This window comes from Scomber japonicus, chromosome 20 (genome assembly GCF_027409825.1).
Source record: "Scomber japonicus isolate fScoJap1 chromosome 20, fScoJap1.pri, whole genome shotgun sequence".
Classification (NCBI taxonomy): domain Eukaryota; kingdom Metazoa; phylum Chordata; class Actinopteri; order Scombriformes; family Scombridae; genus Scomber; species Scomber japonicus.
In genome coordinates, this window is record NC_070597.1 from 25,607,661 (window position 1) to 25,623,177 (window position 15,517).

Below are 15,517 nucleotides of genomic sequence, written 5' to 3' on the forward strand. Positions count from 1 at the left end.
TCCATTTTGCTGAGCTTAGCATCGGTGTTTCAGTGCACCCTACTGGTGATACATGGTTTTGGCATACCTTTCAAATGGCTTTTTTTACAATTACCGTACATTCAGTCTTGTGTTCCTGCATTACTGACATTACTTGTATGTTTAGTATGCTGCAAGCAAGTTATATTCCTCAAAAATAGCTGCAATCCCCCAAAATGATTTACCTGAGCAGTAATAAAAAGCACTTAAAAAAATATTCTGAAACAAGCGTGACCTTTGTGAACAGCAATTATGCAAATTCCAGCCATGAAACTTGCTCCTGAATACATTAAAAGGCATTGCTCCGGGCAATCTGTCTTTTTGGGTTAATTTCAAAGTATTAAATAGGAATTAAAGTGTTGAAGTACTGTAACGATCAAACCTGATCCTGGGGCACAGACACCTGCCTGTCAGAGGAGCAGTGATGTCCTCTCTGTTCCATTTCATCCATAGAAAGAATATATTTAATCCCCACAGAGAGCACATGTCAATCTCACAAAGCACGGGCCTATACACCATTACACAACAGCCTTAATCTGCTGGATTTAAACCCCACCACCACCACCACTCGCCACTCACCAGTCACCATACTCAGCTCACACTCACATGGGCACGCCTTCACATCGCATACTCACGCAAAGCAAACACACACATACATAAGTCTTATCTCGCCTGCGCTGCATCCTGTCACACATCCAGTTTCTCTCATACACCACTTCAATGTTACAGTGGGGCAAAAACAAAGTGAGTGATTGCATCTTAATTCAAAACAGCACAGGAGAGCAATAATCCAGAGTGTTGCATTTACACCTCTTAATGTATTCCCACGGACATCGGTGCATTGGTACACACGCATCACTTGCACTACCAATTAAACACTTAAGGCTTCTTCGTTGGTGCCAGGACGGTGCACGCTATGAGGATTCATTTACTTTCTAGGCCTCCTGCTTGGACTGTTTGCTGCCAAGCTCAGCTTAGTCACCTGAAGTAAACCTGCTGCTAATGTGGAAACACTCTGCTGCTCTGGTTGGTGCCAATATATCTTGTCACAGTTAATTAAACACATGCAGCCTCCACCTTTTAAATGTATTAACAATAGCTGTCCAAGATATTTGCCTCCACCTAGATTTTATATTGATATGATTGATGTTTGATTGAATTTGATCTAGCTACTTAAGTTATTTTGCAGATAGGGCATTCAATGCATTGGCCATATTTACATCTAATTGTTTCCCTTAGAATCTAGTCACTTTGAATGCACATTAATGGCAGGTGCACCAGAGAGCTACAGTATAATCCAGTCATACAAACCAGTATGCTAAGCAATAGTACTAGATCTTAAAAGAAGTTATAGTTGAATGTAATCCAGGATTTTTCAGAATTGTCCAATATCAACTTTTCTGGCAATAATTTTGAGCCAGGCAACTGAAATAACCTGTTTTCATTGCCATCATGAGGAAGTTGGCTGCAACAACTATGTTTGGGCAACATTAATAAGAAGCTGTGGATTAAACGGTATTCAGTGCCATTGACCTGATCACAGATCAGAGTCTTAAAGGAGTACTTGAGCAATATTGCACTTCTAAGAAGTTGGGGGATTTGTGAGGAAAAGAAAAAAAAAAGGTCAACATTGAAGCAGCAGAGGCAGAGATATCCAAAAGTTTAATTCCTTGTGGTACCTTTTAAGCACCAGACCTCCAGTTTTTTAAAAAAAGGTCCAAGATGAGATTACTGGCTTCTTTAGAGACAAAGCTCCTCCTGAGCCACAGAATACATCAAACACGTTGTTCTAACCATGACAAGCAAACCAAACTTCATGTGTAAATCAGCAGAGTGGCCCTTTAATGTGCCATCAGATGAATTTTCCTTTAAAAGAAATGATCCTTCTCTCAGCCCTAAAAAAGGATGTGATGTCATTGTTCCGATGTGAATAATAATGAAAAATTGAGTAGCGCAGTCACAAACTATAAGGAGTCTATGAGAGATATGCAGCAAGAGTCTGATAGTATCATTAGCAGGCTGACTGTACCATTACATTACAATGAAGACCATTTTCAAACACATCTGAATATTGGCATCCAACCATCTAACCAAAATAGAAGCTGGAAGCTGGAGTAATATTTTCATCCAAGTTTATTCTGGATCAGTCAAGTTCAGACATTTATCAATATGTAGGCTCAAACAGAACTTGACAAATGACTGAATAAAGAGGTTATGTTAGTGGTCTAATTGTGAACTACATAAGATTGCTTTAATGTAGATGTCAATTGAAACAAAAGCAGTGAACATATGCCACAGCACCATCTGCTATGATCAAACCACACTAATTAAAATGATAATCACAGTGTTTGCATGTAAATGTATGGCTGCTTTGCTACTCTCACTTGATATATTTATTCTAGATACATCTTGTATATACAGTAATATTTTGATAAACTCATAACAGGATTTATATTTTCTATCTTTATTCTTACTGTTCTTTCTGTGCAATTGATAGTTATAGTTAATACAATAAAACCAAATCTGTTTTTCTTAGACTGGCTGTGGGATATGATTAAAAGCTTGAGTTTAATAGAATATTTGATCAACGGTAAATGTAGACTTAGAGATTAATCTTAAACTTAATCTACATTCCTTAAATCAAACCACCCTTTAGAGGATCAGCATTGGTTCAGCGTTTTGGGGAATACATTTATTCTTTTTCTGGGAGTCAGAATATTGTGGTTTTAAGGGGAATTGTGAATTAAAACTATTCCTTAACAGTTTATGTTAACGAATCTGGCAACCTCATGTGACGCCAAGTACCAGTAACAACTAGTCTGCGGTTCATTGAGAAATAGTTACAGAATGCAACATCTTGGAAATAAATCCCAAATATTTCCCAAAAAAGGGTTGAACTATTCCTTGAAAGTGTCTGAGTTCCTAGTTTGGTATGAATTGTAAAATTCTAGTTTACCGCATGATGTCAAATGAGACATGAGGAATTGCTAAATAGATTCATAAACTGAAAAACGTCAACTACACTACAGTTCATGACAAGAAATCATCTGTGTCAGATTAGTTTTAGTCACATAACAAACAGCCATCCATTTATCACCCTGACAGCTGACTGGCTTAGCTGCTGAACATTGTTTGACCCTTACTGTTACTAGTGAGGATGTTTAAACGCCACATTCATATCATATTAGAGTTATCATCAACTTGTAAATAGCATTTTGGAAGCTGAAGTGTTTCCCATGTCCAACTGTAGAAGAGCAAGTGCTACAGCAGTGAATGGTTAAAACCCAAGATGAAGATAACATATAAAAGGGAACTTGAATGATAAAAAATGTCTTAACAATGTTCAGTGCAGTGATGTGTTTTATTGAGGATGGTACACCAAGAGGATACTGGTGAACAAGCTTCATTTATATTTCAGAGAGCAAAACCAAAGAACACATGAGAGTGATCACACACACACACACACACACACACACACACACACACACACACACACACACACACACACACACACACGTCATATGTCCTCTTTGGAGGACCCTCAGGGAGATGCTCTCTGGAGGAAACCTATTATCAGGTCAGGAGCAAACACACACGTTTGCACAGCTATCCTTGTTAGGACCTTGCATTGACTTCCAGCTACTGACATGGAATCTATTCTTTAAAAAAAAGATTGATTTTCCATGTTTTCCATGGAAATATTCATATAAAAAGCATAATATTCAATAAAAAGGTGTGTATTATTTGTCTAGTGTGGTAATATAATTCAGTAATGATTTTGAGTCACAGCCTAAAAAAACCTTGACCTAACCTCAATTCACACCTTACCCCTTACCCTAACCAGCACTTCAGAAATGACATTTTACCTCATTAGGACTGGGCTGTGGTCCCCATGAGGACTACTGCTCCCATTTATAGCGGATCAGGTCCCCAAGAGGTAACAAAAACGTGCATGCACACACACGCACACAGAGAAATAAGGCTCTCATCATTCTATTTAAAGCACAGATAAAGCTGAATGAACTAGAGCGGAGCAGAAAACAGACAAACACACACACACACACATACATGCTCTCTCTCTCTCTGACTTTCTCAAATACACACACATCGTGACTCAACTTCATACACATCCCATCCCCATGGAGTTGTGCGTTTGTGTGTGTGTCGCAGCACAGATGGTACCATTGGCCGATGTAGGTGTCAGACGTGTGGGCTGCAGTGCTCTGATGATGTCACACATGAGCCGGGGCTGCACTACAAAAATGATTCAATGTAAAAGAGAATCAGCAAGGACAGAAATATTTATCAGAAACATAGCGGATAACAAATGATAATGTTCTTGATTCAGTAACTTTAAAGCTGCGCTAATCAATATGTTTATATTAAAAACGGATCACATCACTACATGTAATGAGAATTATCACTAGCCTCTTTTTCCTCGTTTCCATCATCATAAACAATCATAGTTAATTGGGGTATATTCCCGCTATCGCACCATTTCCAAAACACAGAAAAAAATCTTTCAACAACCTGACTGAGAGTTAGCAGAAAGAGGGCTAAAAGCAGGAAACAAAATCATTTCTCTGTTTTACTTATGTGATAAAACCATTAAAATACTAATCAGTAACAGGTTTAATGTAGTGAGTGATACAGTAACACAACAGAAAAGTAACAAAGTCAGCAAAATGACTCAGTAATACTAGTTATACATCCATAACTGTTTAAACTTTGCTACCATTAGCCACCATAAGCTAGCAGTCATAACATACGGTTTAAGCTAGTGGTAATAGCAGACCATTTAAGCTAGCAGCCAGTTTTAACAAATTTAGTAAAACATATATTTAATTGTTTTTCTAAAATTGTTTAGTAAGATTAAACATTATTTTTTGTCTATATTTAATATATGACAAGAAGTATAATGTTGAAATATGAATCCTCACACCTCTGAATAAATACATTCATAAACATATAATGTGTTTATTCCTGTGTGCCTATTTAGATGTATGTGTGTGTGTGTGTGTGTGTGTTTTGCTAAAAATGAAAATGTTGGAGGAAACCCACAGAGCGAGGAGAGGCAGATGAAAATACATTATGGCTGTATTTGAGACAATAGCAGGAGAGTTTCAGGGATTGTTTTCATTTCATCGCCACATTCCTCGCTCATTAAATCAGCAGCGCAAATTTCACCATATTGTTTGGTTCAGTGTGTCTAAACGCATGAATACAAACAATGAAGAGCAGCTGCTTAAACACGGACTCTCTCAGTGTGTGTGTGTGTGTGTGCAGGCTATTCTGTCTTCTGCTATTAGTGACTCTTGAAGAGGATAGTGCACATAGCTGTAGTTACATACATTACATAATTCCCATATCATTTGTGACAGAAAGTGACACACACACACACACACACACACACACACACAAACAAAGGGAGACATAGATGTATTGCTGATGCTAATGAGCAGCTAATGAGCGACCCAAGCAGCAGCACCTCTGAAAACTGTTTTTTAATGTCATTTTTTAAGCTTAATCCTCAAAGATCTTTTTCTGTTCTCCTTCCTCCAACTTCTAACTTACTGTGAGTGATGTCACTCTTTCTACAGTTCTATTCTCAGGCTGCACTGATGCTGATATTTTTGGATTTAGGCTGTTGATAGCCAAGTTGCAGTGAAATGAAATATCTTGAAATTCTATTAGGTGGGTTTTGCAGTACCTATATATAGATAGGAGCTGCATATGTATAGCCAGTGTTAAAATAGCGTTAAATTGATAAATTCCTTCTGCACAATTCATGAATTTGCCACTCTTTTTAGGCTCTGATGTGAAAGGTCTATTAAAAAACAGTTAAAAGAGTTCCAGCTGAGACTTCTTCCATACACAAAAAGACAGAGGTCAAAACAGGGACTGGTAATTAGAAAGAAGGAGGCAGCCGAGCTTTTTACAACTGAGCCATGTGTGCTATTATTAAAAATGAAAGTGAACAGTAGTTACCACTGTGACTCGTGTTATGTACAGTATGGCATTTCAGCCGCAAATGCATGACTGAGTCTGGAGACAGAAACGATCTTACTAGATCTAGGGAACTTCAATGGGGGGATTTCAGGAAGAAATCACAGGTTTCTGGCTAAAACTGAGACAACTGTTGGACAGACTGACGCCCAGAGAAAACTACTAAAGGTAAGAGATTTACAGTGAAGTGAATATGGTAAATAGCAGAAAGAATTTTATTATTAAATCAATTCAAGTTAGACAAACTGACCCAAGTTCAAAATAACTTGCTGTGACAAAAGTGTGTAGGTATACTGGCTACTTTGTGCAGTTTCAAATGTAAACCATGCTTTCACAAACATAAAGATGCCTTAAAAGAACTGAGTGATTTCAAAGAAACAAATGCAATGTTCAGTGTGAAATCAGCCCTCCTGAAAAAACATGGCTCTGGAAAAAAATCCAGCATTGTCTGACTATAAAGTTGAACCTGGCTCAACCTTTGCAATAATGAGTACAGCGCCATCTGCCAAGTGTCTGTGTTGCCAATAAAATAGATGAGCGAGCCCACATTCCTGGTAGATTACTTGGCAACTTGAACCATGTATTGTCACAACGATGGACAAAATTATGTCTGCTGCGATAACCACTGCGGAAACCCTGTCATTTAGCATGTTAGCATGCTAATATCTACTTTTCAGTACAGCAGTGGTCACCAACCCTGCTCCTGGAGAGCTACTGTCCTGCATGTTTCAGGTATCTCCTCATTCTAACACACCTGATTCTAATTATTAGCTTGTTATCAAGCAGCTGAAGCTTGTCAAGGACTTCATAACAAGTTAATACTTAGAATCAGGTGTGTTGGAGTAGGGAGATACCTCAAAAAATGCAGGGTAGTAGCTCTGCAGGAGCAAGGTTGGAGACCACACCATTACAGAGTAGAGTTGAGGCTGATGGGCGTATTGCTCATTTTGTAAGTACTGATCAGGTTAAATATTTGACCTGATGATGGTGCTAGATATAAAGTCACCAAAAATCATTATTCTGAAAGAAGAAGGCTATACCAACTCTAAACCACCAAAAAATGTTCACCTTATGGTGGTAGACGAAAATGTGGGGGCTCCAACAAAATCATTAGAAAATATGATTGTATCTAAGTTCACATTGATTCATCCAGTATTTGTTGAGATATTTCAGTGTGTGGAATGTTGTGAAGTTATGGAATGATCAATACTGCCGTCCTTCAGTATAGATACAAATATAAAGTAGACTTCAAGTACACAAAAAGCTGCTCAATAACAGTAATTGAGTGGTTGCAGTATGTGGGTAAAATATGAATCATTTAGTTTTACTACAGTTAAAATTCAATGGCAGTTCTCTGAATAAAATAATGCATGAGAATAACTGGCAATCATACATTTCACTCTGCGCTGTTACGCCCTGTCATACAGTTAGACAGCTACACAAAGACTCAATCTACAGCAGCTGAAATCTTCTCATCTACCCCCTTTACTAAATGTAATCACACAGATCAGTCTGTGACATGCAAACATTGGAGAAGCGTGGAGTAATGGTTAATTGTCATTATAATGCGTTGCTCCGACCCGAGGCTCGTCTCTCCTTTGTCCTCTCCTCATCCTCCTCCCTCGTCTTGTTTCTCTCTCCTCCTCCCCTCTCCCTCTCCCTCTCCTCTGCTGAGTGCTGATAACAGTCAGGTCCGGCGCTGGGATGTCGATTACGAGCCCGGATGTAAGAATAGCCCGCAATGCTTTTGTGTTTCACTTCATAATGTCTCTGGAGTGTGTTTGTGCTTATATGGTTTGAACTCAATAACAAACTCAATAACAAACATTCATGGGCATAACTGCGTGATGTATTGTATATTACATAAGAGTGTTCCGAAATCTTATAAAAGCATCTTTAAATGACATGTGTTGAAGTATAAACACAAACTCCAAACAATACATGGCAAACCTTAATCCTCTCCAGAACTGCTGGTCAGATTAAATGGCTACATTGCAGTTTGTTTGATTGATTGTGAGGCTTTCCTTTCCAGAAAAGCATCAGCATTAATCATTTGTTCCAACACTTAGAACAACAGAAGTTTAAGTGTTCCTATCAAAGATTTCTTGTTGCTTTACAAATAACAAAGTACTTTTTGAGCCTCACATAAAGACTTGGAAACAGTAGCTTGATGAAATGTCACAGTCTAATTAGTAGGAATGGGGATCACCAGAGGTTCCACGATACGATATTTATGTCACAATACGATATTATTGTGATTTTAAATATATTGCGATATGCTGTGATATATTGTAATACAAAACCTTTTTCACCTGCAAATTATGTCCTCAAATGAAAAAAAACTTAAATTTTCATTTGCAATTCCTATAATAAAAGATCGATAATTGGTGTCCATGTATTGATATTTTGCATGACAATATTGTCATGCAAAATATCGCGATACTATGCTGTATGGATTTTTTCCCTCACCCCTACTAATTAGTGACTGTTTCCCTGAGCTATTACACACATATTATCTATATGTGTGTAAGGAGTGAGCTCAGTTGTAATGTAGGCTACTTTTTATCAGTCTAGATAGCTAGGTTACCGTACTTGTACTTTAGGAAGCTAACCAGAAGAAGCTTGCTTGCTCTAGTGCTAACCCTGTTGTTCATGTGACCCTCGTCTTGAATGTCACAGCGGCTCTATTAGAGTCTCCCATGTCATCTGTAACTTTCTGACCAGCAGCTTTAGATAGCAGGTGACCTTTTAGCATGTTGGGCAGATGTGTTTTTCCTCATCCAGATACAGATACGTACAAGTTAATAGCAGATTTAAATAGGTTCTTCACCTGTTTTCATTTGGATAGGAATCCTTTAACCTGCATGTTTTATTCATGATATCATTTTGATCAAATTTGATTCTTTATTTGACACTTCAGTGTTCCCATGTTGGCCTAGAACAGAAAGCCTTTGACTATCTTTATCATCACTCTCAATTCTAACAAATCTTCTAGAAATTCTTCATGGTTGCAAATAATAAAAGTACAAAAACTGCTGCTCTGTCCAGCTTCCCTCTTATCGTCTTTGTTTCCTTTGTCGTTGCGCCCATCCCATTGCCAGCCCAGAGCCCAGAGCCTTTGTGAGTGGCAATGTACTGAGTGAAATCCACATGTATGCACATTCTGCCCATTAGGGCACAAGCAGGCCGAGCAGTGTAATTGAGAGATAGATATAAAAGAGATGTGGAGAAGTCCCAGCAGAGACCCGCGGGCTTCAGACAGCATGAGCGGTATAGTGCTGGACATTTCAGCTCCGTCTGAGTCACTTGAGTGAGTCACACAGTAAAGCTCATGTATGTTGACTGGACCCTCACAAAGCCCTTTTCCGTTGTTTCACGTTGAATACAGGATATGTATTTTTAAACCTTTATCTAGGGAGGGATTTTCAACCAATGCAGGCACTTTTCAGCTGTGCCATAGTTCACACATATGGGCTTTTTTGAGGGCTGGTATTGATGTTTTTAGATTAAGTGTCTTTTTTAGAGCAATATGCAATTCTGATACATTTTTTCATACTAAACTACTAAGCTGAGAATAAAGTGAGACCGTTGTGGATTTGTCATATTAATAATTGATTAAAGTGAAGCGTAATTAGATTGAAAGTCATTAAAAGTTCAGTTCGGGTTACAGGCTTCCCATTGCAGTGATAATTATTTCCAGTAAAAAATGCTTCATGAAACAAAAAGTGCATTATGTGAATCATATCAGTGATTAGACCTCATCTGATTTATAAATTAAATTTGATATTGTTCTGGTGTATCAGATGTTTCCATGATTGTTTGAGAGATTGTTGGAAAGTTCAGTGTGAACTTGTCTCCTCACTATTTGTTCCAGTAAAATGTGTGTCTGTCCACAACAGCAAGAGCAGGATATCCTGACGTTTACACACACACACACACACACACACACACACACACACACACACACACACACAATCTCCAGAAACACAACGCACCTTTCACACTCAGACTCACTACATAGTTTCTCCATTATGCTGGCAGACAGAATGACTTGTTCCACACTCAATGTGCGCTCTATTTTTTTTTTTAAGAGGATACACTTGTCCTCTATATCAACACATCATTAAGACCTCCCATGCTTTCTCACTCTTTCTTACTGTCTGTCTCTGTTTATGAATAAAGACACAAAGATACACTCTTTCTCAAAGTCTCCTCATATACACATGCATAACACAGAAGACAGAATACACTGCATCATTTGAGCTGATTGGCTAAAAATACACAACCTTCCTTTCTCTCAGAGAGATGTCCTCTCCCTCATAGAGACAAGCCCAAAATACACCCCGTCTTCATTTCACTGTGTTTTGTTGCACTGCATGTCCTCGACCCAAAAGTCCCAAAATTGTGCTTCACCTTCCTTCAGTTAAATGTTAATCTATCCAACTAAGAATTTTACTCTTTCCTTAAAGTTTCCCCCAAAAACTGAGTGTAGTTTAGTATAATGTTTTGGGTAAAAATGCTCAAAACCTCATGTGAGACACAATAGATTCCACTGACAGGCCTCATTGAACTGTTGGGTATGCTGCCTGTTAGAGGATCCTCTCTACAAAACGGTACAGTGCAACACAAAGTGTCAGTGCGCTGCAGGGAAGGAGTGCTGCTTTCCAAAGAAAGTTGGACCCAACAATGCAGTGAGTGTCCAACCACCCCACCCCCACCCCCCACCCCACCAACAGCACACAGGCACTTCCTCCAGCCAAATTCTGCCCAGAGCCCCAGAAAACCAATCAGGCTTTTCTGTGCGTTTGGTTTGTGATCATTTTACTAAAACACAAATGTATGTAAAGTTCACGTCTGCTTAAAAATGTGTGTTGTTTATTGTTACTTCACTTGGATGTTTGAGCTTCACTGTGCAGAGTCATGTATGTGCAGTTTAACCCTCACATACTGTTCATATTCTGACTCATAATAATCTCTACACAAATTCACATTCATAACATCCCTCTCAGTCATTAATAAATGTTTGATTCATCTTATGGAAAAACAGACATTTACAATCACCATTTTATAATCCTGGAGAACATTTTATAGAATATGATGATTACAACATGTTTGAATGCTGATTATTGATTCTTTTAAACAGTTATAACTTGTACATTTGCATACATAAAAATGTAAAATAAAATGTATAGGGTGTTCTTACAGCTCTAAAAGGTATAAACTAGGGCAAAGTTTTTATGAGTGAGAAGGAATAGATGGAATGTTATTGAAAAACCATATCAGACACAAATGTTGTAATTTCTAAGTCTTAAAACATGTGGGAGAATATTGACTATCAACTGAAATATTAAAAGGTATTAAAATATTACTTTGACACTGGACCCTCAACAAGACCTCAAGACTACAGTAGACAAAAATGTAGGAGCCACTTTGCTGTCTAACTGAAACTAGTATGAATCTACATTTGTAGTGTTAATTCTGATGTCTACGCTTTTTGAGAGAAATGACAATGACAGAACTTCTTACATTAATGTTCAATAGGTAGGAAGTTTTGATAGCAGCTGTCATTCTGATTGGTGCATTAGATTTATGGGCGACACTTAAATGGTCAAATTATAGCAATTCCAGCTGCATAACTGGCACCACATAGGGGGCGCTATGGTGTTACATATTGTTAGGCTTCATCTGGGATTTCACTACTCCTCATGTTAGTAGTCCACAATGCTGCACCTTACTCTGTGATAATCTAGGATACTACATGATTATCACAGCATACAGACCACTGGAGTCATGGGACTTGACCCCCTGCTAAAACTGCAGGATGAGGACTACAAGTGTTAAATGAACATGTATTCTGACTAAATACACACTTAAACTCCTAAATGATTAATATTGTAAAGGTTCAGATGATTAAAATGCTCACACTTGACCTCGTGAATCAACATTTGTATTATATACCGCATGACATCCACCGGTCAGTAGGGCACATCAGAAGGTGGAAGCACATCTCACAGCAACACCAGCCTCATGTCAGTCAACAGACACCATGACAAACACCCACACTGTTTCCACAGAGATGTCCATAAATATTATATATATATATATATATATATAGATTTATATTAAAAGTAAGATTTCTAGCTTCAGTTCAACTTTAATGCTCTTATTGTTTAATTTCCTGTTGAGCTTTATTGGTGCATACTGTCAAAGCTAATTTTTCATTACTCCAATTACCACAAAGTCAACACTACACAGACAGCCTGGGGCTATCAGGGCCCCCCTGAGGGTTCTGGGACTCTCAGGACACCAGCCTGCTTTCCCCAGCCAGTTGGTCATCCATGCAACAATTGTTACATCATTTCTGAGTATTGACACATTTTTAACTGTTACAAATTCAAATGTTTGTCTTCTATCAGAGATTGCCAGAGTGCGATCATGGTATAGTTCTACAGACATTAAGCCAACTACAATCCTCAAGTTTGACCTCCTCACCATCAGCTGACCTAGTAGTTTTGGCTTCCTCTCTTGTTCCTCTCACTGAGTTGTAGCTGCTTCAAATTCCTAATACGTCAAATATATGTCAATATAGTGACTGACTTTTTCTTCAGAGTTCACTCCTGCATTAAAAACACATCAACACAATGCAATACCTGTGAAATAATACACAGCTTTAAATACAGTGAAAGACAGCAGGAGACAGACAAAGAGGCGTGTTCCAGCTGATGTAAACTTCAGCAGAACTCTGAGTGTGTGTGCTGATGCATCTCATATACAGTCTTTCTATGCATGCTTTGGATGGGTGTGTGCATTCGTGCATGTGTGTGTGCATCTCCTCACCTGGGACATGGTGTTCAGCAGGACTTGGTCTGGCTCCTGGTCCGTAGCATGGCTTGTGGAAACCTCAGTCTTGTGTTCTTGTGTAGGATGATGTTGATGGTTTTGATGGTGAGCCAGTGGAGGGAGGTGGGGAAGGGGTGGAGGTTCACTTCACACACACACACCTCAGTTGTCGTATTGCTGATGTGTCACCAACCCCGCACGCTCACGCACACATCACCTTCTCCTCCTCCTCTTTGACAGCACCGTCCTCTGAAACGCTTGTTCTTATAGTACTCCTATTCCTCCTCTTCTTTTCTTTTTTTTCTTCTCACCCTCCTCTCCTCTCTCTGACCACAACCTGTGTGTATTTTTTTTTCTTTTCTCAACTGACACAGAAGGAGAGAATAAGTCAGGGAAAGCTTGTATCCCTTTTTATTTCTCCCCTCCACACTCCTGTCTTCACTGCTTCAGCGTGTGGTTGGTTGTAATCTGGGCTCACACCGCCTCACTGCTTTTCCTCCTCTCACTTGCTCTCTCTCTCTCTCTCTCTCTCTCCCTCAGCTGCTCCCCCTCCTCCCGCTCTTTCTCTCCCTCACTGTACACAGCATTAGTGAAGGGGAGGAGGGGGAGGATCAGAAGGATATAGTGTGTGTGTGTGTGTGTGTGTCTGTGTACCATGTGACCTGATAGTGTAGTAGGATTCCCCCAGCAGCTGTCGCACTCATTCCTTCATAGTGCTTCACTATGAGCTTCATAGACATCCATTGATGACCAGTGTTGGTAAACTGTCAATGGTGCAGGGACACTGACAATCAGCTGAGTCCCTCCTGCTATGTAAAGAAAGAGGTTTAACAGTTATATTCTTTCAAAGTAAAGTGCTGTTTAAAATATTTAAACCACCCTGACGAGGTAACAATACTGTGAATATTACATGACAGAACAGTCAAAATTAGCTGCACTAGTCAATATTTAATTTTAACAATGGGTTAAATGACAGGCAATTAGCAACCCACAGAAAATGAACACCAACTCAGCAGCTCTATGGAGCTTTTTAGCGTCTTTTAGCTCACTGTTTTTTTTTGTTTGTTTTTTTTACTGTTTGCGACTTTATGTTTTGGGCAAAAGATTGCAAGTAAGGCGAGGCAACACAAGGCAATTTTATTTGTATAACACATTTCAACAATAAGGCAATTCAAAGTGCTTTAAAGCCACTCTGCGTTACCTGTCCACCACAAAATAGCTTTTAGCAATTATTAACAGTTAGCCGGTAGCGACTAGCTGGTGAACATAGTGGAGCATTTAGCAGCTAACTACTGTAGCAGATATTTATAAGTTAGTTACTGGTGAATAAAACAGAGGTAAAACAACCAGAGACTCCACAAGGTTGAAACACGACAAAACAAACAAATGCTAATGTTGCTCTCTGTCTGCCAAAAGTGTACAAACGCAATTTTAGCTAACTAAATTGTTTGCTAACATTAGCCACAACAATGTCATTAAGTGATCATGTAAACATGTTAGCTTGTTCTAAGCGGCCATAAAAAAGAAAGGTGTTTTAACTGGTTCAAAACTCAATCAAAAAACTTATCTTAAAGAATAATTTGGGTTATATTTTTATAGTTTATTCTGTATGACACAAATTGTAAACATGAATACTATATATTTTTAAAGACAATAGTTCTGTATTGGGTTTAGGCAAAGTTAATGTGGACTGTTACATGTTCTAAATACCAGCAGACATTTTACCTGGTCATGGTGGAGCTTTGTAGCATTAAAACCATGGAAGACAATAAGTCTATAAAAACAAGGATACCACTACTATAAACACCACCAAGTGTGAACTATCAGTTTAGGATATAGTCACATTTCTGAATGCAGGCCAATTTGATGCATCATTAAGAGGAGCAACTGACTGAAATCAGAGAATAATAGTAACACATTGGAAACATGTTACCCATTCTGCTATTTAACAGAAACACAGCCGCACATACAGTCATTCTATCCTTGAGGAATGAGGAAAAGGACATCCTGTGGTGCTTCCCCTGGGCTGTATAGCTGGAAACTCCCACCCGACAACAACAGGAACGGGCAGGCTGGCCAGCCACAGCGGCCCACTGTTCCCCACCTCACAAATCACTCTTATTACTCCTGTTTGCACAGTAGTTTAATGTTCACAGGCACATGGACCATCCTGACTGAATTTACAGCTTGTATTCTGAATTACTGCTACTGGACATCCTTGAACACATTATAAACCTTTGAGCTGGAAAACTAATTAATTAACTTAATTGGGATGTAGGCTACTTAAATCACCTGTGGGTTCTTCAACGAACTGGTTCAGTGAAAGGCACAGTAATCTCAGATGATTGTGGTCAGGTGTGAAACATGCTGTATAGGATAAAAACTGTGGAAGGTGAATGGCGCCATCTGGTGTACAAAATCCCGCATTACTCAGCAAAAATGAACATGGAACAGACTTCTCACATTATGGGCCACATAAATCATGCATTTTATCATCATTCATAGGAGATGTGATGGAAAACTAATTATGTATGAGATTATGTGAGAGATCATGTATGAGATGATTAGTTATGTATTATGGACTCTAGTCTGTATCCCAGTGTACCTGCTGTAATCAACCATCGTTCACTGTTTTTTTGCACTCATGTTTTTG